The sequence below is a fragment of the Montipora capricornis genome, chromosome 9 (genome assembly GCF_036669925.1).
Source record: "Montipora capricornis isolate CH-2021 chromosome 9, ASM3666992v2, whole genome shotgun sequence".
In the NCBI taxonomy this organism is placed as follows: Eukaryota; Metazoa; Cnidaria; class Anthozoa; order Scleractinia; family Acroporidae; genus Montipora; species Montipora capricornis.
The window spans coordinates 50,203,610-50,231,109 of record NC_090891.1 but is presented as its reverse complement, the minus strand read 5'-3'; the positions used below and the strand labels follow the sequence as shown (position 1 = coordinate 50,231,109).

Sequence of the window (27,500 nt, the reverse complement as noted above, 5' to 3'; positions counted from 1 at the left end):
ACTGATTTATTATTAATACATATAAATTTATTGTTCCAAAGAACAGTGTTGGAAATTTGTTCGTGCGAAAGCTCAAGTACATTGTTATCGGTGGCTGCGGAGCAATGCGAAAAACACTCAAAACATTCCCTGTAATAGATCGGGAAGTTTCTTGGTAGCTTTTTTATGTCAAAGTTGCAACAGAGGAAGAACTTCCTCCCGACCTGTTTCAAATAGTGAAATAAAATAGTTTTCCAATTACAAGGTTCTTCATCCGCGAGTCTCTGGCAAAGCATTATTCTATGAGTCTTAATTATCGATTCTAAATGCGGGGCCTTCAGGCCCCCATCTTTTATGTCACCAACTAGGGAAGCTCGTTTTACTTTGTCTTTCCCTTTCCATATAAAGTCAAATATAATCCTATTAGCCTCAGTTACCACCTCCTTATCTATACAAATTGATCCAGCACGGTACATTATCAGTGGAATTACAAAAGTTTTAACGATCTAAATTCTTCCAATTATTATCAGATTTCTCCACTTCCAAAGTTGAAGTTTTGTTTTGACAGCATCTATTATTTCCTTAAAATTTAGTTTGTGTCTCAAACGGCTGTCATAAGTAAAATACACCCCTAATATTTTCACAGCTCTCTTAACGTTAATGTTCATAATACTTTGGTCCTGTGCTGGAGCCATAACCGAGTTCCCCAAGATAAACATTTCTGTTTTGTCAAAATTTATGACAAGACCCGAACAGATTCCAAACTTTGAAATAAAAGCAAGGAGGTGTCTAAGAGACCCATCGTTCCTCAGGAATACAGTAAGATCGTCTGCGAAAAGCTCGAGTTTAATTTCGATTCCATCCACCACAATCCCTTGAATATCCTTATTTTAAGTATACTAACAGCTAGTACTTCTAGGACAATAATGAACAAATATGGAGAGAGTGGATCTCCTTGCCTCACACCTCTTTGTATCTCAAAAGGTCCGGTAGAGAACCCGTTATTAAGAACACAACTTGAAATATTTTGGTAAAAGGTTTGTAGCCACTGGATGAACGAAGAGCCAAAATTGAAAGCAGCCAATGTACTAAACTAAAAATTCCTATTTTCTGAATCAAAGGCTTTCTGAAAATCTATTGCTAGCATTTTGCTATTGATACCATATCTTTCAGTATATATGAGTATATCATCAATCGTCCTTATTGCATCATTGATTGTTTGTCCTTTAACATATGCATGGTTATTATGGTGAATTATTGTAGGGAGAACAGTCTGGAGACTCAAGGCAATGGCTTTAGATCCAATCTTGACATCTACATTAATTAAGGAAATCGGCCTCCAATTAGAAATTTTTCGTTTGTCTTTATCTTTCTTTCCTATCAAAGTTATTATTGCTTGTTTTTGGGAATTTGATAGTTCACCTTTTCAAATGAGCAATTAAAACTGTCTACAAGAAGCTTTCCAAGACTTTCCCAAAACGCATTATAGAACTCAACCGTAAGGCCGTCATTACCTGGGGATTTGTTGCTTTGAAAAGATCGCAAACTCTTAAAACACTCCGCAAGCGTCAATCTTCCTTCACATGCCATCGCCTCTTCGTTTGAAAGCTTTGGGATTGCCTGAGAAAGTAAGAATGTGTTTGAAACGTCGTTCGGGATCTTAAAATTGTCAGTCTTGTAAAGACTAGCATAAAAAACTTCCACTTCCTTCATGATTCTTTTGGGGTCAGAGGTAAGAAAGCCGTCTTTGGTAAACACCTTGCGAATACAACTCTTGGATTGTTTGTAGGTTTCAAGGTTTAAGAAATATTTATTACTTTTTTCTCCTTGCTCAAACCAGGTGGCCCTGGAACGTACTATCGCACCCCTTGATAACTGCTCATAAAACAATTCGTACTTGTTTCGAATATTCTCCATTTTTTCCATATTTTCAGGGGATGGAAACACACTGTAATCCTCCACGCACTGCTTTAATGAGTCTTCTATTACTTTCAAATTCTGGCCTTAGCTTTAGCTTTGCTGTACTTAATCGTAACCTGTCGTATTCGATATTTGATTAAGTCCCAAAGAACTCGCTTATCAGTAACTTCAATGAACTCCTCTCGCCACACTGGCACACTCTCAGCTATAAGCTTACAAAAATCAGAATCATCTAACAAACTTGCATTAAATTTCCAATAAGATGGACCGTGCCTTTGCTTTTCTACACTGTTAAAGTGGAGCACAATAGCCGAGTGATCGGCGTTCAAAGAGGGAATTATGTCGGCACCCTCTACCTCCTCCTGGTACGAGTCACTCAAGAGCCAATAATCTAATCTCCATTGAAGAAAAGGATTTTTTTGTCTCCAGCTGAAGCGTTTACATACCGTATTCCTCACACGCCAAATATCTACTAAATCAAAATTTAAAAATATGTCTTGAATGTGTTTGACAGAATCTTTTTTTGTGGGATTACCCCCAGAACAGTCCAAATCAGGATCAATAGCAACATTAAAATCCCCACCTACTACAATTTTATGCTCAGCGCTTCTATTAAATTCCTCTACCATTTTTTCTAAACCGCTGAAAAATTCGCATTGCTCTTGAACCTTATTTGGTGCATAAATATTAACCAATAAAAAGTCGGATCCCTGCACAGTGGCGTCAATCAAAATGTAACGACCATTAGTGTCCAAAACGGACGATTTATATTCAAATTCCAGATCGTCTTTTATTAAAATCATTACCCCACACCTGTCGTTAGTTCCATGTGAATAGAAACTCTTACCCTTGTATTGAGTATTCCAGATATCTTTCACCTCTTTCGTGCTATACGTTTCCTGGAGAAAAATAATGTCCGCCTTTTGCCGAGTCAACCACATAAACAGAGCTTTCCTCTTTACGGATGAACGAATCCCCCAAACATTTAAAGAGAGTAATTTCAAATCAACGTTATCTTTTGTGAAAGTGAAGCATGAAGTAATTCTTCTCTAAGCTGGTTGAAACAAGTATAATAAGTAAGTAACACGTAGCGCCTAACACCAGAACAAAAACAACACACATGTGAACAATGAACAAACAAACGCATCCAAACGCATTAAGAAGAGCAGCAGATATTCTATATCCATATGCCACCCTCGGGATTTAAGGACCACCGTTGATTCTCAACAATATGCAAAGTTTACAAACCACACCCGCTATCAAAAATAAACATATAAAAAGCTCATTTAAATACTCAACACACCGTCAATATAAAGCTTATCTGGTTCTCACTTATCAAAAAAAAGCTACTTTGCCTTCCTCTCTCGCTTTTTTCATTTCTGGCCATAATTTTTGTCTTCTTTCCCGTATTTCTTTAGGTAAATCCGCATACACTTTCACCTTCGATTCCACCCCTAGATCACGCACACTTCTGAAAACAAGCTCACGTTCCGGAAATCTAAGAAAACGAACGATTATCGGCCTTGACTGTCCTGCCTTCCTTTTTCCAAGCCTATGGACTCGCTGAAATTCAATGTTCCTCGCATTTTCTAGCTCTAATTCACGCTCAAAAATCTTGTACAGCACGTCCCCTGTGTGCATTTAACAAAGTCAGCCCCGCATCCAAGTCTTGTATCGTCTCATCCATCTTCTTAGCCTTATCATTAAAGGATACTATACTCACTTGAATCTTATTTACGGCTTTCTCTAAATTAGAGATCTGGGAAAGGACTCCTTCCATCGTTTGCAATTTGGTTTCCATACTTTCTAGTCTGTCTAGGATTTGCTGAAGCTGTTGCCCAATCTTATTAGTCATCGTCAAGGCTTTCAGAACTTGATCCCCGCTATCGTCAAGCGAACCACTACTTGTGTCGTTCTCGGAGAGCGTTGTGTTAAAACTTGATATGTAAATCCTTTTACCGTCTGGTGAACGCGTTTCACTATCTGAGCTAGAGCTCGTGCTTACTCTTGTTCGTTTAAGAGTTATCGTACTCTTCTCGGCCATAAAAAAAAAAAAGAAACAGAAAGAGAGCTAACTTATGAGCGTCAAATTCACGGGAGCAGAGTGAAACGCGTCTTCACTCCTCCATGACCGACCCAGTCCCCACCGCCCACTCATGGAAATTTGTCTTCTGTGAAATTCTAATCCCAGAGGTGAGAATCTTAAATGTCCTGGGTCCACCTTTCTCCCTCCTGGGGCTTAACATTGACAGGTGCACAAATCATAATACATTCAATACAGTTAAAATCAAAATGCTGCGTTTAATACATGTCTAAAGACATTACTTGTGCCTCCAACGTTTCACCCATGTTTTCCTGAGTGATCATGAATATGACAAAATTAATATATTCATCAGCACAAATAATATTGAAAGAAAAAACTGTCTACTTTGTCTTTGGCCTCCTGAAAAACAAAACTGATCAAACATTATTCTTTGACACATATAATTTGTCATTGATATAACTGAAGAAATCACACCACTCCAGACCAGTGAGACCAAGTAGGCATTGGACTTGATAATAATAAATGTCTGTTGTCTTCAAAGTATATGCACTAGTGACAGGATCTTTGACCAAGTATTTGACATTGTCAAATGTTGTTTCGCCTTCCTTAACAACCTTTACTTCTAGTAGGCCAAAGGGATTTTTTCCACTACTAACTGCATCCACGTCATAAACCTTACGGTCAGGACTGCAGCCCAGCCATGCACACTTGGGATTTATAACGAAACCGGAAGGGAAAAGATTTACACGTCCCCCCTTTGCTGGATTTGCATAAACCATGGCAGCATGTGCCTCAAGTTCAATCCCCCTTTTCATGGCACTGGTTTGGACATATCTGCTGGGATTGAGCTGGCCTACTAAAGAGTCAAAATTTGACACTCGTTTGGCAACCAAGCCAAATTTGCTAGCGGTGATTCTTTTTTTTCGAAGAAGACACCAGATGCTGCTTGAAGATTGAGTTATGGTCTGTTCTTGAACTTTAAGAGATGCCTCTCAAGTGACGGAAAGTGCTTCAAATGCAGCTTGTTGCTTCTTATCCAAACAGATTGAACAATTGTTTTCAAACCTTTCCTCTGAATTGTCCAGTGGCAATTCCGGAAAAGCAGTGCATGTGAAATCATTTATAACATAGTCTGTTGACATCCTCTGCTGGTATGATAACACACACCCTTTTGGCACACTCTCATATCTACATGGCACAAATGGTATATTTTTCATCTGTTCTTTACTAGGAACCAGGGTTTGCTATGAGAGGCTGGGGTGTGTAATGGCTAAAATGATTTTTCGTCCATGTTCCATACATAGTAGCAGGGAATAGAGTACTTTTGATGAATTTACTGTACTGTGCTCCCATCTGGGGTTTTTTTAACCAAAACACCTTGAATTTCCTTTTGCTCAATTTTCCTTCCCCTTGGAACACTCCATCGCTGTTTCATACTGGTACAGGTAAGTTCATCAGGTAAACAACAATGACCAAGTTGCTTAAGAAGTGCCAGGTAGTACAGCAGACCAATTACATGATGACAGTATCCCCCTATTCCTGCAACACAGGAACATTTTCCTGCCAGAGAAGCATCGCTTATCTTTGCAGATACGTCCATGATGTGAGGGGGCTCACTCTTCTTCATAGCTCTAAAGCATTTCGCATTCACTTTGGCCGTCTCTGCAGTATAGTTCACTGCAAGAAATACAACATTTTTAACTATTAGGTGTAAGATTTACCCTCAAAAATGTCTTGTTCATGAATAAAAGCTTAATTCTCTGATGCTGGAAATATTACTTTTATATTCTCGTACATTCGAAAACATGATACTTACCCTTGATATCGTGTAGATAGCCCGTTTCTGTTAAAAATTTGTAAGCTTTTCAGGTACTAGTACAACCAGAGTATCGCACAACATCATCCAATGTTAAAGCAGGAAAAGCAGAAATATCTTGTGAATCTCCTTCCACTAAAAATCATAACATATAAGGCATATTCAATAAGTCGACAATACCTCAAATGTTTAATGGCAAATGATATTCTTTGTGATATAAAAGAAATGTGGACACAGAAGACACAAAAAAACAAGTATAATTTGTCACGCCAATCATAGATTGATGTTTTCCCGCTACTAAAATGGTCTATATTGCACTCACATTTTAAAATAGGGCAAAGGCTTGCTTTAACAGGTGTTTTTATGTAAGTCTAAGGCATGGAAATTATTCTAGAAGATTTTTTGAGTACATACCTTGCGAGGCCGCCATGTTGTCAAGCGCCGATTCTGGTTTAGAACGGCAAACTGGAAGCGAAAAACGGTTTTACTTTGCTAAAGACAAGCTCAGACTAAAGTTTGGAAATGACTTACGATAACTGTAGAAGTGGACTGAAATTAAGCACTCTTATGTCTAAAAACTTTTCTTCAAAACCACACGTGCTTGACCTTCTCGCTTTTGTTCAAATGGAACGCTTGCTCTCCAATTTCGTGTTGCTAGGTGGTATGCAAGCACGTGACCTCTAGCTACAAAGGGCCCATTGCATTGTCTATACAAACGAAATTCTTTATCGTTTTGGCTTAGCTGTCTCCCCTAGTTGCACCTTTTGTCAAGAAACAGCAGAATCCATCGAGCATTTACTCTTTTCCTGCAAAATATCCTCTGAATTTTGGAAGCATGTTTTATCCTGGCTTAAAGATAATGATATTTATATTGAAACATTGAAGGAGTGGGACATATTTTTTGGGAAGTTCGACATAAAAGACAATTTTACTTTAATAAATCATTTATTATTACTAGGAAAATATTATATTTATTCTAAAAAATGTCAGAATAGTCAACGGCTCAGGGTTTCATCGCTCGGATTAAATTGATTTATAGAATTGAACTCCAAATTGCCAGAGAAAAAAAATAAGCTTTCACAACATTTTATTAAATGAAGAAAACTTGTCGAGGTATTGCCCTAGGAAGAGATGGTGGTGGAAAGAATATCAAAATACAGGTAAGTTAATAGGCAAGTAAATTTTCGTTTGTGTGTTTAGCTGCTTGTAATATATGTCCAATCTAATTGAACTAATTAAACTACAAAAGTAGTTTATTGTATTTAAAATATTGTAAGTATTATATTGTATTTAGTTTATTGTAATTATGTATTGTAAGTGATGTATTGTAATAGTTCATTGTCAGATATTGTTAAGCGTTAGGCATAAAATTGTAACATATTATTTACAAAATGTAGCAAAAAAATAAAAAAAAAATTACAAAAAAAAAAACCCCTTCCGCTAAGTTGACGCCACGTGCCCCAGCTGATACTGCCACTTCTGCGAAGCACAAGGGTCCGCCTGATGTGGCGGCTATCAACCCTTGTCGCAACTCACGTTCATACTCGTTCTTTTAACGTACCTCATTATGGCTTTGTCACTTGTCTCGGTTAATGTGAATGGTCTGAGGGACCAGTCTAAGCGAGCTGGGTTTACACAATGGCTTCATTCATTGTCTGTTGTTCCTGATGCGGTGTTCCTCCAGGAGGCCCATTGCATCTCCCTTGGTGATCCAGTCATCGGGTTTTTCTGTTTCGCCCAGTGCTATCTCTTGTTAAATCGTCCTCTGATACTCATGGCCGGTTTCTGTTATGCAAGTTTTCTTTGCATGGCGTTGTGTACAGGGTTGCTTCCATTTATGTCCTAATCGCAACCCTAATCGTGACGCCTTCCTGGATGAGGTCTCCTCCCACTTGGACCCTTCGGTTCCCACCCTCCTTGCTGGCGACTTTAACACCATCTTTGATCGTGCTGCTGACCATATGAGCTCCGTGGTCGGTGATACCTCGCATTAGTGTTCTTTCTCTCGGTTGTCTTTTTGATGATGCTTGCTGTATTAATATTTGGAGATACCTCCATCCGTCTTCCTCTGCTTTTACCTGGACTAAATCGGATTGCTCTATCTCTCTCTATTTAATCGGGTGATCTTATGTCTGGGTTGCGTCTGTCTCTACATGTGACATTTTCCCGTGTCCTTTTTGGGACGACTGTGCTGTGTCTTGTTCTCTCACCGTTCCTGATGTTATTCCTCCTGGTCCGAGGCTTTGGAAGCTTAACACCTCAGTCCTGGAGGAGGAGGAGGAATACTGTCGCCTTATTACTGACTTTTGGACTGATTGGAGGGACTGCAAGCTTTGTTTTTCCTCTCTTTCTAAATGGTGGGAGGCCAGTAAGCGGAAAATCAAGGGTCTTGCCATGTCTTATTGTGTGTGTTGGTCTTGGAAAGCTTCCCGGTCCTGTGACCTGCTGACTAGGCTGGCGGTGCACCTCAAGGCCCGCCTTGATGCTGGTTGCTGGTCAGTCCTAGGTGTCTATCGGTCCACCCTTGAGCAGCTTTCTGCCCTTGATGTCATGGCGGCTCAGGGTGCCCAGGTGCACTTGTCTGTCTGGTGGGTTCAAGAAGGTGAAGTTTCGTCTGCCTACTTTTTTCGGCTGGAGAAAAAGCGGCCAGCCGACCGGTGGGTTTTTGCCCTCCGGAACCCAGATGGGACTATTGTTTCTGCGTCCTCTGACTTGTGCTCGTCCTTTGCTACCTTTTATTCTACCCTTTTCACTGCCTGTCCTACTGATCCTGCTGCTCGAGATACTCTCCTTAGTAAAATTTCCTCTGTTCTTCCTCCTGCTCAAGCGGATCTCTCTGAGGGTCTTTTGTCCCTTGATGAGTGTCACCGTGTGCTTGTCGGTATGGCTCGTCGTAAAGCCCCGGGGTCCGATGGCCTTCCCATGGAATTTTATGTGAAGTTCTGGGATGTACTTGGATTTGAGCTTGTGGAAGTTTTAAATTCGTGGTATTTGTCTTGTACCATGTCTCAGCGGAGGGGTCTTATATCAGTTGTCTTTAAAAAGGGGAACAGGTCGGATGCTCATAATTGGCACCCCATCTGCCTCCTTAATGTTGACTACAAGCTTGCCTCTCGGGTCACTGCTGGACGCCTTCTTAAAGTCATCCATCTAGTTGTTAGCAGAGATCAAACGTGTGGTGTCCCTGGCAGGTTTATTGGGAGAGAATGTTGCCCTTCTGCATGATGTGGCTTCCTTCGCCACTGAGCTTGACATCCCAGTCGCCATTCTTTCCCTAGACCAAGAGAAGCCCTTTGATAGAGTGGATTGGTCCTTTCTGCGTGCCACCTTGTCTCGGATAGGTTTTGGCCCATCCTTTGTCTGTTGGGTTGTTTTGTTTTATAACGCTGTTGAAAGTTCTGTTGTTGTCAATGGTTATTTGTCCGGTTTCTTTCCTTTATCACCGTTACTGTATGTTCTAGTCTCCAAGGTACTAGCCATCAACATTCGTGCCAATCCACGTATCATTGGTCTCTCTGTCCCCGGGCCCCACAGGTCTTGTCCCCAATTTCGCAGTAAGCAGACGACACCTCTGTTATTGTTTCTTCTGATGTTGCTATTTCTTTTTTTTTTTTTTTTTTTTTTTTTTAATTTTCCTTTATTTGCAACAATACAAGAGAATACAATGCTTACGAACAGTACACTGACTACTTACAGCACTAGCTCTATTTACATGATATTACTCTAATTTTAACAGTGTTTGAATTATGTTGATGTTGCTATTTCTGCTGTATTAAGTCTACACTCTTTTCGAGAGTGGCTCAGGCGCCAAGCTGAACCAGTCCAAATCCAAGGGATTGTGGCTCGGTTCATGGTTGGGTAGGGATGACCCACCTGTCCCCCTGGACTGGACCTCTGTTAAGATCAAGGTGCTGGGTGTTTTCATCGGGCCTGGGAACCTGGAAGAAGCGAATTGGCGTCCTAGGATCAACGTTGTTGAGAGTGTCCTAGCTTCCTGGAGGCAGCGGTCCCTGTCCTACGGTGGGAGGGCTGTCATCAATGCCCTTGCCCTATCCAGTGTCTGGTACATCGCCTCCTTAATTCATGTTCCCCCTTGGGTTTTTTCTGAGCTTCTTAAGCTTGTTTTTGGTTTATTTTGAAAAGGCAAACGAGATCTGGTCTCTCGTGCTGTTGTTGTCCAACCTCAAAGTTTCTGCTCTTCTTGTCCAGTGGGTTAGGTATTTTGCTGTCTCTCCATGTAGTTGAGTGTCTTTCTTTTCCTTTTGGTGTCTCTGCCTTTGATGTTTTGTCCTGCCCTGATGCATTTTCTTCCAGGTTTCTTCCTCCATTCTACTATGCATTGCTGTCTGCTTGGCGTTTGGTTGGCGTTTCCGTTTCCCGTCGTCGTTCCTCCCTTGCTATTGCCTGTTTGTCTCCTCCTCATGCTGCTGCCGTCTCCTCCATTTCTGCTAAATCTGCTTATCTGTTTTTGCTTTCTGAGGATCGTCCGACTCCCCACTGTGCTGATAGGTTCTTCCCGTCCTATGGTGTGCTTTACTGGTTTCGACCTGGTCCCAATTGTTTTTCTTCGATCTTGACTGGCCGGTGATCGACCTTAATTGCAAGGGTCGCCCACGACCTGCTATACACAGCTGATCACCTAATTGTTGTTGGGTACTCGGTCGACCCCTCTTTGCTCCTGAATGCCCTTCCCACCTGTTTTTTTTCTTGCCCTCTTGCCCCCTGTGTCCTTTCATGGTTTCAGTCTCTCTTGTTCCGCTTTTGGTCTTCCTCCCCCTCCTTGGTTTGCCGTCATATATTGTTTGGTTTTAGCCCTGCCGAGATTTGTCAAGTTCCTTGTGTCTTCGTGTATATGTTGGGTGTCTGCAAATACTTTGTCTGGCTGGCTCGCTCGCAATGACTTTCGTTTCCGCAATCAGCAGCCGGGTGCCCTTGACGTCACTGCTAAGGTCCGCTCTCGTGTTAAGTTTAATCTTCCCCTCCTTTTTAAACGCTTTAGGTCTTCCCGTCGCTGTTGTTATTTTCACCGTCAGTGGGATGCGTCGGGCATTATTGGCTCTGTTAGTGATGGTTGCTTTTCCCTATGTCGCTTTTAGTCTTGTCATTGCCCTTGGGCTTCTCCTTTCTGTTATCCCATTCTGGTTGCTCACTTGCGGCGTACCTGCTTCTGTAGGAGGAGTCTTTCGGACTGGCGTCCTTTTTGGGTCTGCCATTCACCACTGCCCAGCTGGTTGTTTTGTTTTGTCCAGTTGTCTGTGTGCCATGTGTGGAATTGTCATTCGGGGGTCTAAGTCAGAAGAGGCGCCTCCTGAATGCAATTCTTTGTTTGTTTGTCTGTGTTTTATGTCCATAGGGGCGGGGTTCGTTTCCCCGGGGATGTTTGACGTGCTGGTGCACCCCTGTTTAAGGCGTGCCGTCGTTGTTGATGTCTGGCAGCCACTGCACTCTCCCTACTGGGGGGCTGTCATTCGCCTTAAACATAAAAAACTTACAAGACGCGATTAGTTAAGTATCGCCTAGCGCATCAGGTTGCATGAAGATAATCCTCTTTGTACAATTAAGGATCCCTTTATGGACAAGCGAGGAGTTTGTGTAAGTATTACTTCTGGTTTTGGCCACCCTCCCAGGGAGTTCATGATTGGCTTCTTGCCATAACCTGGGGTACGCCAAGTTTGTTACACTTTCCTATCCTTCTTTCATGATCCTTCGATCTTGCTGGTTGGCTTTTCCTTTCCTTTTTCCATTCTTCGCCATGGCTCATGTCCTCCAGAGGCCCGTTGCTTTGGATGGTTCTGGCTTCCCGGGTGCTCTTTCCCAGTTTGAGGTCGCAATGTTGGTCAATGATCATTTTCAGGAATTTACTGTTCGGTCTGTGCAATTTATGCCTGGAAAATTGGTGCAGGTTGCTTTCGACAACCTGAATGTTAAACTGGAAATTGAAAAACAAGATTTCGTTATAATTAATGGTGATAAATGTAATATTATTAGAGAGGGGCCCAAGGTCCAAAATGTCATGGTATACCATTATCCTTTTGAGGCTAATGATCTTTATGTTAAAACAGCTCTTAGTTTGTATGGCAAGATTAAAGAAGTTCGTCATCAACACTATCCTGATAAGACTGAGCTCTGTACTGGTAGGTGCATTGTAAGGATGATTCGTAACCAGTCGTATCCCTCGCTCATTGAACATTGGGGGATATCCGACCCAGGTAAGTAAAGTAAAGTAAAGTAAGTAAAATCCTTGATTTAAAAACACGATTAGCGTTTAAGCTCTACATGCTTGAGGGATCGTGTATCTAATTAATTATCTAAGTATCTAACTACCTACTGAAAAATGAAAAAATAAATTTACTTCATGGCAAATCTGATCATAACTTGTACTGATGGTGTGTCTCGCGGTAAATTAAAAATTAGTGTTCCGGCACTACAGTGCAGGGCTTGCATTGATTTCATATAATCTAGGTTGTTACAGTTCCCCCAGATAGCGATGCCGTATGTCACTGAGGGGAGAGTCACTTTAAAGTATAGGTCAAGAAGTGATTTTCTCTGAAGAAAGGAACATTTTTTCAATAAGTCCAATTTCTTGACAAAGTTGTTCAAAGCAGGGCTTGCGTTGATTTCATATAATCTAGGTTGTTACAGTTCCCCCAGATAGCGATGCCGTATGTCACTGAGGGGAGAGTCACTTTAAAGTATAGGTCAAGAAGTGATTTTCTCTTAAGAAAGGAACATTTTTTCAATAAGTTCAATTTCTTGACAAAGTTGTTCCTTAATTCCTTAAGATGTTTCGCCCAAGTAAGCTTTCTCTCGATAGTAATGCCCAGCAGTCTTGTAAGATAGACCCATGCAATGTTGACATTCCCAATGGTCATCAAAGGGAGTGGACCAGTGAAGGATCCCCGGTGGAACAACATCACTTCACATTTTAAAGAGCGCGGTGTTAATGAGTTAGTCATACACCATTTGTTAAGCTCATTCAGTGCGTTATTTAGTAGGTTACGTGCCTCATCAACGGTGGATCCAATACAGTAAACTGTAGTATCGTCCACATACAGGTAGAGATTGCCTGATGTCATGGCCTCTGGGAGATCATTGGTATATAAACTAAACAAACACGGGCCCAATACCGATCCTTGAGGGATGCTGCATGTCACATTTAGCTCCTCTGATTGAGTGGAGTTCACAACCGTAACCTGTGTCCGGTGGTGCAGATAATCTGTAAGCCAAGAGAGCAGGTTGCCCTCAATTCCAAATTTGATGTTCAATTTAAGTAACAGGGTGCGATGAGAGACGCAGTTGAAGGCTTTACGAAAATCAATAAAAGCGGTAGCAACTACTAAATTATTATCAACAGCTCATCTCCAACTTTTTGTTTAATGGACAAGTAATAACTCGGTCGACTGGCCCTTACGGTAGGCCCATTGCTTCTCAGTCAGTAGATCGCATTCCGTAGCATGTTTCAACACTGTGTCTTATATACACGATTCCAAGATTTTACTTGGTACACTTAGTAGTTAAATAGGTCGATAGTTGCTCTTGTCAGTTGGATCGTCCTTTTTAAACACCGGGCTCAAGTGAGCTTTTTTCCATTGATTATAAACTTTTCCTTTGGTAATGCTCCTTGCATACAGTGTAGTAAGCGGCAAAACAATTGCTGGCTCGGCTAACCGTAACAATTTGGGGGTAATTCCATCGGGACCCGCAGCCTTGTTTGACCATCCTGATAGAACGCCGAACGAAAATGTCAGAAAAATGCTAACAGAAGAAGGCCTCCATGCCGTACCAACGACCTCCAACGATGACCTTCTAGACATTGGCTGGTGTGTGTAGTGCAGTTAATGTTAATGGTTTTATTTCTAAGTCCTTTTCGTTGTCCCACGGTGTTTGTCAGGGTTGTCCTTTGTCTCCTCTCCTTTATGTTGTTGTCGTTAAAGTTCTAGCTTGTAATATTCGTGCCAATCCTTTGGTCAGTGGTCTTTCCTTGCCTGGTTTTTCTCTTGCCCTACGTGTTATCTCCTGTTATGCTGATGATACCTCCCTTCTAGTCTCGAGTGACCATTCCATTCGTAAAGTCTTTAGCGTTTATTCTCTGTATGAGCGTGTTTCAGTCCAGGGCCAAGCTTAACATGTCCAAATGTAAAGGCTTTTGGCTTGGTCCTTGGAACAACCGCACTGACTCACCGGTGGCTATTGAGTGGGTGTCTTCTTGGGTCCAGGCAATCTGGAGGAGGATATTTGGAGGCCTCATATCACCGCGGCCGAGAATGTTCTGAATTCTTGGAGGCAGCATGCTTTGTCCTATTGTGGAAAGTCTCTGGTCATCAACGCTCTTGCCTTATCTCGTGGGTGGTACGTGGCTGGTCTGGAGTGGGAAGCGGGATCTTGTGGCTCATCGTGTCGTTGTGCAGCATTCTTCTCTGGGCGGTTTTAATGTTGTGGATTTCCGGCTTAAAGTGTGGGCCCTCCATGTCCAGTGGGTCCACTGTTTTGTCCTATCTCCGTCTTCGTGGGTCTCCTTCATGGTCTTTTGGTTCTCCTCTGTACTTAATGCTCCCCTCATGTGATATTTTGTTCCCCCCTGCTTTCTCTTTCTCCCGGCTTCCGCCATTTTATGTCTTCCTTCTGTCCGCCTGGCAAGCGTGTAAAGGCTCTCTTTCCGATTCGTCCCTTGGTATCGGTCCTGCTGTCGACTTCTGTACCATTCGTTCTGTCACAACCAAGTGTGCTTACCTTTTTCTTCTCTCTGAGAATGTGTCTCCTTGTGAAGTTAAGTTTCATCGTTTGTTCAGAACGCCTTCGTTCTTTTGGCTACAACATCTCTACTGCCTGTTTTTGTTCTGGTCCATTGGAATCTCTACAGCACTTGTTTTTTGATTGCCCGTTGGCCATTAGTGTTTTTTACCTGGCTTCAGTCTTGGTTGTTTCTAGCTTCCCCTCTCTCTCCTTCTCTTCTTATTCGTCTCGCCTTTTTTGTTTTTTCTGGGGACGAGCTGTGTCTTGTCCCTCGAGTTTTCGTTTATTTGCTCAATGTTAGTAAGTTCTGTGTTTGGTGGGCCGGGAATGAGTTTTGTTTTGTGGCATCCGCCCTTCTGCTGTCGAGGTTATTGAGCGTATTAAGTCCCATGTGCGTCACCATCTCCCTTTGTTTTTTCGCTGTTTTTGTTCTGCCCGTCGTCACAGTTTCTTTCTTTGCCAGTGGGGTGGTCGTGGTGTTGTTCCGTCTATTGTGGACGATCGCCTTGTTGTCCACAATAGTGCTGTTCGATTGCATCCCCGAGGTGAACCAGCTATTTTGCTGCTGGATGGGTCTGTTGACTGGTGACCTTTTGGTATCCATTTACCTTTGCTTCCGTTCGTCTTTCCTGCATCCTGTTGTCCGTCTGTCCTGCTTGTGTATCGGGGGTTGTCATTCTGGAGTGTAAGTCAGACAAGGCATCTTCAGATGCCGATTCCCTCGTCCTTTTTTGTTTGATTTCCATTCATTGTTTGTAGGGGCGGAGTTCAATTCCCAGGCGAAGTTGGCGTGCAGTCTGAGGTGAACCGTTGTTGTGTAGGGGTTTATTTGTTATGTTTGGCGGGCATTGCACTCTCCTCACCTGGGCTCTCACCATTCTTCTCAGATATAAAAAACTTACCTGACGCGGGAGGCACTGTGATCAGGGAGGCAGTCCTCTCAGGGTGAGGCTCTTTCATTGCACTTCGATTTGGTTGCCCCTTGCTATTACCCCAAATGTGGATAACTTGAGCGTACAATTTCTGGTAGTGGGTACCTGCATTCGCGCTAGTCCCAGCACCCCCCTCGGGAGAGGAATGGCGCTAATGGGATGGTTTGTTGGTGTAATTTCAGTCAGTCAGGCAAGCATGGAGGATGAAGTTCTGTCGTTTAATGACTAGTAAACTGGACGAGACGGAATGGAGTAACCAAGGCCAAGGTGAGTTTCCTGTGAATTGAAATCTCGTTGAATGTTTGAGTTATTTGGTGGGTGCAGTGCAGAGCAGAACCTCACTTAATTTCTTGCATTCTTCGTTGCTGCAGAGAAAGCATCGATGATAGATAGATCAATCGATCAACGAGTGAAACAAGAAAGTACCTGCAGGCGGATCGAGCTCTTTTCCTCCTGCATCGTTTCGAAAACGTATGTAGATGTATGTTTACAAAAATTTGGTTTATCAACAGAGTTGATAATGTAAATTGACCACCGTACAGAGATTCTAAAAGCTGACGTTTCGAGCGTTAGCCCTTCGTAAGAGCGAATCGAGGGATTATGGGTTACGTGTAGTTTTTATAGTAGAGTAAGAGCTACGCTATTGGTGGTAACATGGCAACGTGAAAAGTAGGAATATATTAGTTAAATGAAAAAAGTTCGTTAATACCGTGAGGATTGAGGGTGCCGATTTGAAAGATGAATTTTTGTTCCAGATTCTTGCGGCTTTCCGTCGTACCTAGATGTAGGGAAAGGCCGCAGATAGCCATGTGTTTTTTGGAGTGGTTAGGCAGATTAAAATGGCGAGCGACTGGCTTAGATGCATCCTTGTCATTCTTCTCAACATCGCGAAGGTGTTCGCGGAATCGGTCACCTAGTCTTCTACCTGTCTCACCAATGTATAATTTATTGCATAACGTACAGGTTATGCAATAAATGACATTTGCGGAGGTACATGTGAAACGATCGGTGATCTTAACAGATCGCTTAGGTCCCGATAGATATCAAAGTTTCTATTAGAGGCAACGTGCTATGTACTAGTGTGCACTACAAACCTACTGATTCACACAGTTATTTGTTGTATTCATCGTCACATCCATCACATGTCAAGAACTCCATTCCTTATTCTCAATTTCTTAGACTTCGACGTCTATGTAGTGATGACTCCGATTTTTCCAGCAAATCAGAGGAGATGTGCCAGTTCTTCGAAAAACGTGGCTATCCTGTCTCTGTGGTCAAAGCGGGCCATCATCGCGCCCAACAATTTGATCGACAGTCGTCACTACAAACGTCACAGAAAGATAAGAATGACAGAATTCCATTCATCCTCACTTTCCATCCTCATAATCACGCAGTCAAAAGCATCATTCTTAGTAATTTTAAATTACTTCAAAATGATCCCGAGACTGGTAGAATCTTTTCGCAACCTCCACTTATTTCATTCAAACGCGACAAAAACGTAGGCAACTTTTTAGTTAGAAGCGCGCTCAAAACCAACGAGCAACCCGGCACTTTCAAATGCACGCGCTCACGATGCAAAACTTGTCTTTTCATTCTAGATATCAAAGTTTCTATTAGAGGCAACGTGCTATGTACTAGTGTGCACTACAAACCTACTGATTCACACAGTTATTTGTTGTATTCATCGTCACATCCATCACATGTCAAGAACTCCATTCCTTATTCTCAATTTCTTAGACTTCGACGTCTATGTAGTGATGACTCCGATTTTTCCAGCAAATCAGAGGAGATGTGCCAGTTCTTCGAAAAACGTGGCTATCCTGTCTCTGTGGTCAAAGCGGGCCATCATCGCGCCCAACAATTTGATCGACAGTCGTCACTACAAACGTCACAGAAAGATAAGAATGACAGAATTCCATTCACCCTCACTTTCCATCCTCATAATCACGCAGTCAAAAGCATCATTCTCAGTAATTTTAAATTACTCCAAAATGATCCAGAGACTGGTAGAATCTTTTCGCAACCTCCACTTATTTCATTCAAACGCGACAAAAACGTAGGCAACTTTTTAGTTAGAAGCGCGCTCAAAACCAACGAGCAACCCGGCACTTTCAAATGCACGCGCTCACGATGCAAAACTTGTCTTTTCATTGTTAACACTAGCAAGATATCGGGACCTAAGCGATCTGTTAAGATCACCGATCGTTTCACATGTACCTCCGCAAATGTCATTTATTGCATAACCTGTACGTTATGCAAAAAATTATACATTGGTGAGACAGTTAGAAGACTAGGTGACCGATTCCGCGAACACCTTCGCGATGTTGAGAAGAATGACAAGGATGCATCTAAGCCAGTCGCTCGCCATTTTAATCTGCCTAACCACTCCAAAAAACACATGGCTATCTGCGGCCTTTCCCTACATCTAGGTACGACGGAAAGCCGCAAGAATCTGGAACAAAAATTCATCTTTCAAATCGGCACCCTCAGTCCTCACCGTATTAACGAACGCTTTTCATTTAACTAATATATTCCTACTTTTCACGTTGCCATGTTACCACCAATAGCGTAGCTCCTATTCTACTATAAAAACTACACGTAACCCATAATCCCTCGATTCGCTCTGACGAAGGGCTAACGCTCGAAACGTCAGCTTTTAGAATCTCTGTACGGTGGTCAATTTACATTATCAACTCTGTTGATAAACCAAATTTTTGTATACTACTTCCCCACCGACGCAGCACCACAGTTTCTTTAGAAACTACCCCGTCATTCATTAGATGTATGTTTGTTTGTAATGTGTGATCGCCTATCTGTAAGCATGATAGATTTCTTATGCCTCCCTTGTACTATGTTGCCTTCTGGCGATCCAGTTGTGCATTGAGTAACATGAAACTTGGCCAGGGCAGTTGGCGTTACATTTCTGTGGCCACGTTGTTGTTTTGCTGTGTTATCGCAAAAGTAAATGTTTTATACTCAGGAAGGATAGTGAGTTATTTTCTGAATAATTATGTTCACCCTTTGAACAACTGGGGCCTGAATACTGTCCGTGTTGGGCAGAGAACAATGAAAATGTCAACTCCACTAAGTCACGTGTTCCCTAGATCAATTTTATAATTTTGTAGCCATCGTTGTATACACATGTTCCCCACTAGTTTCTCTTTCATCCAATGCATAACAGTGCGTCAATTTCTCACTTGTCGTGTCCTGTTCTTTGCTCAGACAAAAAGATAGCTTTGATGTCATAAACGTTGGTTTGATGATAAGATCTCGCGCGCACGTGCTCCCTCGCGCGGAAGCACTCCCTCAGGAATACAAGTCCGACTTTCCCATGTGAACTATTTTGTTTTAGTTGCATTTCTCATTTTTGACATTTGCTTGACATGTGTTTTAAAAAACCTGTATTGGAATTGTCTTTGGTGGGGGGAACTGAGATTCTTTAAGATGATCAAGTGGATAGGACAAAAGAGAGAAGCCTACAACACGGGGTATTCCCAGGCGGTCTCCCATCTAAGGACTAACTCCGCTCGACAGGGCTTAACTTCAGTGACCAGACAAGAACCGGTGTTTTCCATGGGTATGGTCGTAGACAAGTGATTTGCCATGAAAATGTACTCTTTTAAAAGGGGAAAGTCAAAAAGAGGTCGGAGGAAGGGAGAGGCATAATATTTTCACTAATCCTACAGCCAGTAAGAATAAACAAGCCGGGAGCTCCGCTTTTAGGCTTGGCTAAATCTATATATTATAGTTAACATCTATGCCCCAAATACCGTTTCAGAGCGCAAGACGTTTTTTCAAGATCTACACATTTTTTTCTTGTCGCCTGTTCCCATCATTGCTGGTGATTTTAATTGTGTCGATAACCTGCTTGATCGTTTGTCGCCTTCTAACGTATCTTTGCCTGACAAGGCCATCCTTCAGACGTTGTTAGCTGATAACTCCCTTATCGATGTCTGGCATAAACGGAACCCCCGTGGGGTTTCGGAAACCTGGGAGAATCCTAGCCCTCCGGGGAAGAAATAGTCAATTGAAAGTAAAACAACTGACTGATTGACTGAACAGCCTCCACCTTCACTTGTCTTCCCTAGGATGGAGGGAATCACCGACCTGCCCAGTTTTGGGACGACAACAAGCCACCACAACCTATGTGCAGAGCAGTTGCATTTTGTGGTCCATGCAGAGGCTGAAAAGTTCATACTTACTGACGCTTGATTGACTTCTTACGTTAGTGAGTATCTGTGCCATTTTGAGTTCGTGAGGGCTCGGCAGCAGTCTGTGAGTGCCTTTGGTGTTTTTTCACTTGTGGTTCATCACCTTTCCCTCACTTGCAGTGCTATCATTTAATAGCCACCGCAACCAGCCACGCTAGATACCTTTTTGAACGCTCTCTTGGTTTGTTTCGCGGTTGAACTTCGGTTTCTCCAAGATCGGCCCAGGGATGCCAGTTGCTAACACCATCCAGTGCCTGAAAAGCCTGGTGACTTTTTTCCTCGCAGAACTCTACCGTTCTGCCGGCAGTTCGCAGGTCCTTCCCCGCCTCCTTAAGTCTGTGGAGAGGGTTCAGTTATCGTCTATCCAGTTAATGAGGAATGGTGCCATACGCCTGACCTTTATGAAAGAGTCCATTTGTCAGTCCACTTTTAAACGTGGGATTCTTTATGGTGATGTTCAGCTTCGCCTTTGCAGCGCTGATACTTCGTCCCGTCTGGTGTATCACTGGGATTGCCCGTTCGAGGTCCCAGACGATGCCGTCCGTTCCTTCTCCTCCTTTGGGCACGTTCATTCTGTCCAGAGGAGTGAGCACTCTGGTTTTCCTCGCCTGAGTGATGGTAACCGTCTCATCAAAATCTCCATGTCGAAAGATGTTCCTGGTGACGTGCGTCTTGCTGGATTCGATTGCCAGGCTGTTATCATGGTCAGCCCCCCTACTGTGCCATCTGTAGGAAGATAGGTCACCAGAGTCTCGGTTGCCCACTAAGTGGACGATGTCGGCACTCTGGTCAGGGAATGCAGGAACGCCTGGGGGCAGCCTGTACCTCAACTGGCCCCTGGAGTTCTTCCGATGTCTCTTCCTCAAGAGGAGCAGGCTCAGGTTCCGGCCCCTGATGGCAGTCCCCCTGGCACCGAGGCTGTGGAGGATCCGAATGAAAGTCCAGATGCTGTCGTTGAGGATGCTATGGAGGAGGTCCGTCCTCCTCCCCTGCAGAGTCCGGTGGATCCAGACACAAACCTGGTATCCTCCTTTGATGATGCAACAAGGATCCTCATCCTCCCCGTTGAGTTCACTCAAGGGGAGTCGGAGTCGGATGTAAGATCTTCTGACTCCCCCCGGCAGCGCAGGCCTAACGGGAAGAGGAAGCTCCCCAAAGACCGGTTCTCCTTGCCCTCTACACTGTCATCTCCGAATGCGAGTTTGGCCGTTTTGGACATGGATACCGACCGTCGAGAGCATAACACAGTCGCCTTCTTTCCTGGTACCTTCAGGGAAATCTGGTATGATGTCTTCACCTGGGAGATGATTCGTGGCAATCGTCACTCCAACGATATTCCTGCCTCGCTTGACTGGTTTGCTCAGGAGTTTTTCTCCTCTGACGATTCCTCCCCGGGCTAGTGCCTTGTGTGTCTCGTTTCCGTTTTGTCTGTCTAGTGCCGAATTGTCACCCTGGAGTGTAAGTCAGATGAGGTTTCTCCAGGGTGCTTTTCTTTAGTTCGTTCATATCATGGCAAAAAAAAGCCTCATTCACCAATAATTTTACCAAATAGTGAATGCTAAGAAAATCTGAATTTAACCTTCCATTTTACCATTTCAGAAAATGAGCGGTGAATTTAATGTTCACTATCTGTGAACGTAAGGAAAACATGCAGTTTATCCCACATTTTCCTGCACGAGGAAAAGCCCGTTGAATAGCTTGTCTGTCAGAATGTTTTTCTGTAGTTTTCCTCACGGAGTGAACACGGCATTTTCCTACGATTTTCCATCAGTAATTAAGTCACGGTGAACACCATGAAAACATCATGTTCAGAAGCGGTTTTCTTTCACTGTACAAGGCTGGTAAATGGCTTGTTTTCTTGATCGTTTTCCGCGACGAATTAACATGGTGTTTTCATGTAATTTTCCAGTGGTAATTTGTCACAATTAACGCCATGAAAACATAATGTTCACCAGTGTACACTGTTTCCTGCACTGTGTAACGCTAGTAAATGCCTTGTTTACCTGATCGTTTTCTTGCAGTTTTCCAGAACGAGTGCACATGGCGTTTAGCTGAAACATAGTTAATGGTTATTAAACCTCACAACCTTCAAAAACGACAACAACGTTGTCGCAATTAATGTTGAATTGACTGTGACAGTGCACAATTTATTGTTTTTGCTTTGCATGGATTCGCAAATTAATTAAGCAGAATTTAATCGAAAGAACTGATTGGTTATATTCTCGAAAAAGGGTTTGTTTTGTGCACCGTCAACGCCAAAAATGAAACAAAAAGACGTGTTGAGTTTCATAACCATCTCCATGCATTAACAATGGTTGAGATTTTCCCGCTGGAATTAGTCGCAGTTAACACCGTGAAACTTGGTCTTCATCAGCAGTTTACTTAGACTCTATTACCAGCCACTGTTTCGGGAAATAAGCAGCATACGGTTTCCTTCATTGTGTAACACTACCGAACACTTCCGTTACCTCCAGTTTCTAAAGTTTTCCTGAGGGTTTGGTTACTAAGCCATTCCAGGTAAGTACGACACATGGCATGGACAACATGGCGGACAGTTTGAGAAAGAAATTTTTGTTTTACTGGAATCACATCACCCCAATGCCAGGATATTCAAAGCACTGGGAAGTTTGGAAAATGAATACAAACACCTTTGAACCAAACATGTTTTTGTAAGGCACTATTTTAAAAGAACCGTAAACACAGCGGTTTTGTAGATCGCCAGCCTAGCCACGACTTGGAGCGGACCTAAATTTGTTTCTCTTCAGAACCGAGTTGCTGATTTTTTAAGGAACATACATCTGTCCATAAAGACACAAACAACAAGTGCTCGTTTTTGTATTGTTTCTTTCCATTGAATTGGTGTACGTGCATTAAATTGCATCTGTGTGGGTTTCCATGTTTTGGTTCATTATTAATGTGGAAGTTCTTGATATAATACCAAAACAATTATTCGCCTTAGGTAAAATTCACAGTGAAACAATCTGAAATTGGGCCACATGTGTCACTTGAGACTATTTGGTGCTTTTTGCCAGTTAAATACGCTTTGTGAATCAGTTAACAAAATTGGACCATTTTTTGAAAGGATGGGATGGGTGGGCAAACACCCAACAAACATTCTGCACAAGAAATTATGGGACAACTGAGCCACTGCTGTGTGCTTCATTAAGATTCATGTTCATTGTGACAATTATTGATGATCACAGATGTTCCAACTATTTAATTAAATGGTATGATCTCTAAGAAGACAAATGAGAACAGAGATCACAAGTATTCTAGAAAACCATTGAGTTGTATCATTTCTGGATTACCTTTTTTTCTAGAAACCTTTCTTCACTCAGGTGTATAACAGTGGAAACTTATTGTAATTCTAAAACAACATCCAGCATTTTAAAGAGAATTATTTGCATTTTACTAAAGCTTCAAAGAAAGAAAGGTGGACTATCATGATGTAATGGCCAATTAAAAACTAGCAGTGAAAACTCTATTAAACAGACACTCTCAGGGCTTTTCTAGGAGGTCTATAAAGCCTCAACAATATTTGGTAGTTTAAATTGTGGATGACAGTCGTATGGATAACAGAAAAATTGAATCTTAATTGAAAGCTAAATGTGCATGCATGGACTAATGACTGATCAATCGCCTTCATCAAGTATGCTTTCAATACTGCAATGCAAGTCTGATTAATAGAAGTTTTTAACAAACATTACCAAAATAAAATTTAGAGACACTGATTTTGGGACCAAACTTAGTGTCTGCTTAATAAAGGATGTCCCCTTAATTGGGGGTTTGCTTAATAGAGGTCTCACTGTATATCAAAACACTAATCTCAAGTCATCTTGTCACTGCAATAACAGTTTCTCTCTTATAAATTGTTCCTCCCAACGCACAATGAGATTTGATTCTCTGAACTGGCATGAAGCAGCCAGGTCCAAATACATCAAACATGTTACACCAGATTGCCACTGGTAGTCCATATGAATAGCGTTCAGGATGTACAGAATACCAGTTGACCCGTGCCATGTAAAATAGGCATCTGCGTTCTGATGAATTAGGCAATGTTGATTTCATCTTTACACAGTGCCGGAATAATGTCAACACTTGTCCTGGTCTAATATTGTCAGATCCTGTGTCGCAGGCCAGTGACCCTTCAGATCCTGCCCGGTTTGCTACAACAAAGGAATTTCTTGCGGTCTGGCTTTGCAGCGATCCATATAGCTCTGATCAATGGATTTGAATTGTGCAATAGTAAAGGGCATTTCAATAGTGGTTGTCTAATCAAGGTCCAAAAGTTTCTTATACACTGATTTCAGCACATTTAAATCCTCACTGTCAAGTGCAGCATCTTTAGGTGAAGAGGTTGCACAGATACAATTATTTTTGTCCACTGTCCAACTGCAGGAATGCAAATCACCAACTGATACTTCTCTGTGTTCCTGAAGACTAAGGTACTGCTCTATTGGCTCCTGAGTATCCTTCACTGACCCTGAACCTTGGCAATTGTCAAAAAAGTCCTTAAAAGTGTCCTGGTACATCTCCGACTACTTGAAGTCTTTAATTTTACTTTGCATTAAAAACTTTCTCATCAGCTGAATTTGTGTGGAAAGAGCCCAGGATACCATTAAATCTTTCAAAACTAAACCACCCAAAGGCATGAAATGGACCATAATCTAGTAGGCACTCCTTTATGTGTCCATGTAAATGCATGTTAGGAGTGACCAGTTCCTGTACATATAGTTTCTCGAACATTGTGCAAAATTTCATCAAATACGAGTCCCCTATTTCAATATCATCATCTGTCAGGACTCTCTTGCCCAGTGTCTTGCACGCAAGGACAAAATGACGCCAACACTCCAGGTGATTATCAGGCAGAAGTCCTTTGAGAGCAAATATTGAATAAATAACTGTCCAGTTTTTCCACTGATCTGCAGTGAATCCTCAAAAGAACAGGAAATCTTTCCAGGTATGCACCCAATATCTTGTGGCACTGTCATCAACCAGTTCTTGAATTCTTTGAAAGTCTTCATCGCTTATGAATTCATTTTTCTCATTCAGCCATACATTCTTCATCATGTGCTTGGTTGTCCCGAGATACAGATTATGCATTTGGTCCACAACAAAGTAACGTATACAGTCAAAGTATTCTAGTTCTTGCAAAACTGAATATCTGGCACCTAACTGAGAACAAAGTTTCTGTTGAGCTGCAGGGCTACTTTCACCCAGTGTCCTTTTCGCTGAGCACTTCTGAGGAGTTTCTAGGGGGCCAATTTTCACAATCGAAATCACTGCAATTAAGTCCTTGTCTGGACGAAAAATCTTTCTTACATCGAGAACATCCCTGTGATGTCATGTGTCCGAGGACTCCTACAATTTTCCGTGTAGCAGGGATATCTGATCAAACACATATTAGCCCCACTTTGATTGCCCGTTTAAAGAAACTACCATGAACAGCAAAACGCTCTTTACAGGCCCAGAGTGTCTGTAACTCCTTGACAAGTGGTTCAACAAAAGTGTTCACAGTTAGTTTTGGTTCTGAAGGCCCAGGTAAAAGGCCAACAACAATAATATTCTCAGTTTGTACCTTTCGTGGCGAGACAGATTAAGTAGGACAAGATAGACTACTCCAACAGATCCAGGAGAATGCTTGTATGGCCTAAACCAGCCAACATTAAGCATAACAGCCAGGCTGTTACTGTGAGAAAGAAACCTAGCTTACGAAAGCTCCTTCCAGACGTTTCCTTGATATATGTCTGTTTTGACATTGCCAGGGAAGATCTGCTCTCTCCATTCCTGGCACTTCATCCAAAATCCAGGTGTACCAAGAAGTTGTTGCAAAGACCTTATAACAGAGTTATAAGGATACACAATCTCTGGATAAAGAAAAGTCTTTGTTCCAGTGCGAACAGTCTTAAGGAGTAATTCATCACAAAGAAATAAAATGTTGATAAATTCAATAAAATGTTGATAAATTAAGAAAACAGTCAGAGGAACTGTGAAGTATACTTTTATATTTTAAAAAATCAATACTTTTTTATTTCATTATAGTTTTCTTTCCTTCAGACTCACGGTTGTGAATCATTTCCCTATTACACAGTCTGAAAAGTTAATACTTGATCGATACAAAGCTTGCTAAATGACTGGGAACCAAAATGACAATGTTGCACTGTACCATGATATACCAGGATTATGTTCATTGCTACAGTATTGTCTATGTGAAATGCAGAGACTTGACAGTAATGTCAAGGGTTAAGGGTGGAGAGATTGAACATTTTGACAAATAATTAAAATTTAGATGAGATTTGGCTAGGTAGCAAGAATGGTGATTTCACTCAGCATTTTAGCAATTTATTGTTACACTGTACTTGTTGGAAAATATTCCAGACCAGCCCTTTTCCATTTTTGTTTTTAACAACAGTTCCCTTTTTTTTCCCTCAAAAATTCTCTGTACGAACCCTGGGAACATTGTATCTATTCATCATGTCATAAGTGTGGGAGAGACAAATATTCATCATTTTCCACGCTTGTGACATGATAAACATTTTTACTTCTCATTTTACTCACAGATTAAGTTTTATCTTTTTTTTTTTCAAATCTGAGTTACAACTTTAACTAAACACTCTGTGACCCAAGTTTTAAGCCTTAATTTCAAAAAGACAACTTTTTATTTTAACTGGAATTTTCCTATTTTATAGTCTGCTAATACTAACTTTAAAATCTTGAGAGAGCTGGATTGAGGAGAAAATGACGAGAAACGCTCACTAGTATAAGAATGCAATGAATTTGTACATGACTGAATTAATATGCAGCATGTGAGTTTCACGCTTTCAGAATTTTTAACTCCTCTTTTGCATACATAATAAACTACGTTTACACGCTGAAATTTTAAGCTATCGAGTGAATGACGTTACTTTTCCCTCGATCCAACCCACTGAGGTCCAGTCAGTCAGTTTGAATGTGAGTAATGGCAGACCGTGAAATACAAAACTTACACAAAGTAAACAGCCTTTGGTTGAAAATCAGAGCTCAAAATTTTGCCCTCGAATAGGCGCTGCCCTTGAGTAAGTGTCGCATCAAAACGTGGGAAAATTTAATAAGCACTCTTTCAAGTAAATAGAGTACACTGTACATATGTAAGTCAGGGTCAACCCAGGGGAACTGCTATACTGATATACCTGAAAATAATTACCCAATATACACAAAATTAGGACATTGCTATAAAGGAAAAAATTGCTCTACATGAAAGGATTTTAACTTACAATTCAATATCTATTGAGAATTCAACCCATATTTCTTCGCAAAATACTGTACCTACCTACATGTAATTTGAAACTCCCTGTATATGGTGTACCCAAAATCCTGGCTGATGATGCCCTGGTAAGTTACACTATATACCCTGCTAGAGTTAATCAAGCTACAAGAACATTATTTTTTGTACACTAAGGAAACAATCTCACCTTGTCTACTTCTACGTAGGTGATTTGACCATGGCACAAACTTGCAACGGGCTGACACTTGTCTTCCGCACCGCTTCTGCATGCATTCTTTATAGTCATACAGATTTTTGCACTTAGGGCAGACAACATACTTTATGAAGTTATCATTGTTTAACAGTCCAAGATGTTTCCTCAGCTTGTAAAGGGTGTTTGGTAAACGTTTACCAAGCTCAACAAAGCAACTGTTCCCATTAAATGTTCCAACTAACCATAGAAACCGGCTCAGAAATTTAAGAAGGATTTCAACAACTGTGTCTGTTACAGAAAATCCACACTGCCAAGATAATAAAAGCAATAAAAGCCAAAAAATAAGGGCTCCACATTTATCTGAGGGTGTCGAATTCTCGTTGACATTTTCCCCTTCTTCTTCCTGGT

General features: G+C 41.8%; 1 non-coding gene and 3 pseudogenes across 1 annotated transcript; 1 reads left to right on the top strand and 3 right to left on the bottom strand.

Moving 5' to 3' along the window:
• Window positions 1-4,291: 4,291 nt before the first annotated feature.
• Window positions 4,292-6,189, bottom strand: LOC138017738 (uncharacterized; annotated as a pseudogene).
• A 9,197-nt stretch (window positions 6,190-15,386) lies between these two features.
• LOC138017937 (U1 spliceosomal RNA) lies at window positions 15,387-15,550 on the top strand. The gene has a single exon (XR_011125971.1). It is a non-coding gene; the product is annotated as a U1 spliceosomal RNA (small nuclear RNA).
• A 3,347-nt stretch (window positions 15,551-18,897) lies between these two features.
• Window positions 18,898-19,015, bottom strand: LOC138017928 (5S ribosomal RNA; annotated as a pseudogene).
• A 4,451-nt stretch (window positions 19,016-23,466) lies between these two features.
• Window positions 23,467-27,500, bottom strand: part of LOC138017737 (uncharacterized) — a 4,521-nt pseudogene continuing 487 nt past the window's right edge.